At 38.7% G+C, this 2335-nt stretch overlaps 1 protein-coding gene across 1 annotated transcript in view; it reads right to left on the bottom strand.

Annotated features, from left to right (window-relative positions):
• The window catches only part of LOC106878548 (TLC domain-containing protein 4-B), an 87641-nt gene extending 85921 nt beyond the window's left edge, over positions 1-1720 (bottom strand). The window contains exon 1 of the mRNA XM_014927793.2: positions 1601-1720. The gene's annotated coding sequence lies outside the window, so the exon portion shown is untranslated. The remainder of the gene's footprint in view (positions 1-1600) is intronic.
• Between the last annotated feature and the right edge of the window lie 615 nt (positions 1721-2335).

Below are 2335 nucleotides of genomic sequence, written 5' to 3'. Positions count from 1 at the left end.
TATATATATATATATATAACGTGAGAGAGTTAGGGGTTGGGGGTACAACCCACTAAGGGATAGTATCTATCCAGTATACTGCTGGGAGGGTACCCAATTATTGCTACACTAGTGCTATACTAGGTGCAATCAATGGGAGCGGGTAAAAGTGGAGGTTTTATATATATATATATACGCACATATTTATACACACACACATATATATATATATATATATATACATAAATATACAGGGATTAGCTTCTCCTATATAGATATACATACACAAACTCACACAACCTTATACAGCTATTCTACAGACGACATGCTGGGGCACTGACAATTTAAATTCTGGAAAACGTAGTTACATATATGCTGTTGTATATGCCTATACATGCATGAATGTAGTGCGCTTATTGTATTGCAATAGAGAGTGCACACAATCAGTTAGGTATATGTGTGTGTGTGTGTGCAAACTCACAAATTGGCAGACGAAATACTATGTATATGTAACTGGCCGAAATTCAGTTCGACTACTGAAGGCCTATATATTGTTATGGTCAAACCAATTACATCTGTGTGTGTCTGTGTTTGCGTGTGTGTAAAGACATGTTAGACAATTTACAGCTACGGAAAATGCATGTTTATTCTGTATCACCTAAGTATAACCTAGCTATTATGCTTTTTCTTCGTGACCCGACATGGTGAAAATAGCAAGCAAATCTCTCTCAAAACATGACTTACTGTCTTGATAACGGGAAGAACACATTGGATAATGTATTCCTAAATAGTCCCAAAATGACAGGATGGTCTTGAATGGAACGCATTGGATTATAGGTTTGGTCACTCAACACACATGCAAATACAAATATATACGAATGCAAAATTGATGCATACAGTTACACACGTAAACAAATGCAGAACGGGGTTAAATCACACAGATGCGTTGTATACACATAATCAAATATATATATATGTATATTCAAACATCATACATTAAACACGTATATTTATACATCACTTTTTCGCACACAAACACACATTCAAAAACATGTTTACATTAACAGCCAAGGTTTTCAATATAAGCAATATTTAATTCTCTGTATTTGTAAACAACAAATGCAGAGATATACACACAGACACATATGTATTGTTATGTGTGTGTATGTGTGTGTGGATAGATAGATAGATAGATAAATAGACAGATATGAAAGACGAAGACTGAATGGAAACGAAAGGTAGATGACAAAAACAACACATACAAGATACACTATTACTCGCTTCAGTCAATGGACTGCGGCCATGCTGGGGTACCGCCGCCTTCAAGCTAGCGAATATAATATATATATATAGATATATGCACACACACACACCTGTCTGATGTATGTATATTATATGGTTTCTGAACAGGAACGTGTATGGTCGACGCCGTCTAAGGTGCGCGTAATAGACGTTCAGACGGTAATTGATGACTGGTGATAGATAGGTCACGTTTTTTAGTGGTGTTGGTGGTGGAGGAGGAACTATAACAACAGCAACAACTAACACTGCTAAAATATAATAATACAAATATTGGTGGCAGTAGTAGGAACAGTAATAATGTAACTATGGAGCTTCTTACCTGGCAGCGTGCAGCTGGGTAATAAACGACAGACTGAAAACGGCCGGTGTTGGCCGATCACCACCACCACCACTTCAATCACCACAACTACTTCCACTACGTCTCCAACTGGATACACATGCTTACACGCTTACATTGACACTCTCATAGTACTTCTAGTCTCTTTCTATTTTCTCTCCCTCACACTTGCATGATACTCTGGCTCCCATTTCTGTCTCTCTCTGTTTTTCTCCCTCCCTATCTCTCCTCCTCCCTTACACATATATTTGTTAGATTATCTCTCACCCGTCTCCATCTCTCTGTTTTTTTTTCTCTCGTGATACAGTTTCTCTCCCCACCACTGCTCCTCTCTCTCTCTCTCTCTCTCACTTTGTGTTTTTCCTCCCTCCTTCCCTCTTTCCCTCACACACACATTTGTCACTGTTTCTCCTTCACATTTGTCTCAGTCTCTTTCTCTCTCTTTCACACCGTTCTCTCTTACATATGTGATAGTTTCTCTCCCCACTTTTAATCCTAAATCTGTCTGTCTGTCTTTCTCCCTTCCCCTCTTCTCTCTTTCTCTCTCTCTCAAACACACACATACACACACATGATTCAATTCCTTCCCCCACTGGCTGTCTCTGCCTCTTTCAGTCAAACACCTTTTCACTTGATCTCTCTATTTGCACACTCTTTTATTCTCTTTTGTCTCTCTGTCTGTTTTGGCAACACTCTCACTTCTCTCACTCACTCCTA

Source organism: Octopus bimaculoides, chromosome 8 (assembly GCF_001194135.2).
Source record: "Octopus bimaculoides isolate UCB-OBI-ISO-001 chromosome 8, ASM119413v2, whole genome shotgun sequence".
Lineage (NCBI taxonomy): Eukaryota > Metazoa > Mollusca > Cephalopoda > Octopoda > Octopodidae > Octopus > Octopus bimaculoides.
This window is presented reverse-complemented; position numbering and strand designations above follow the sequence as displayed.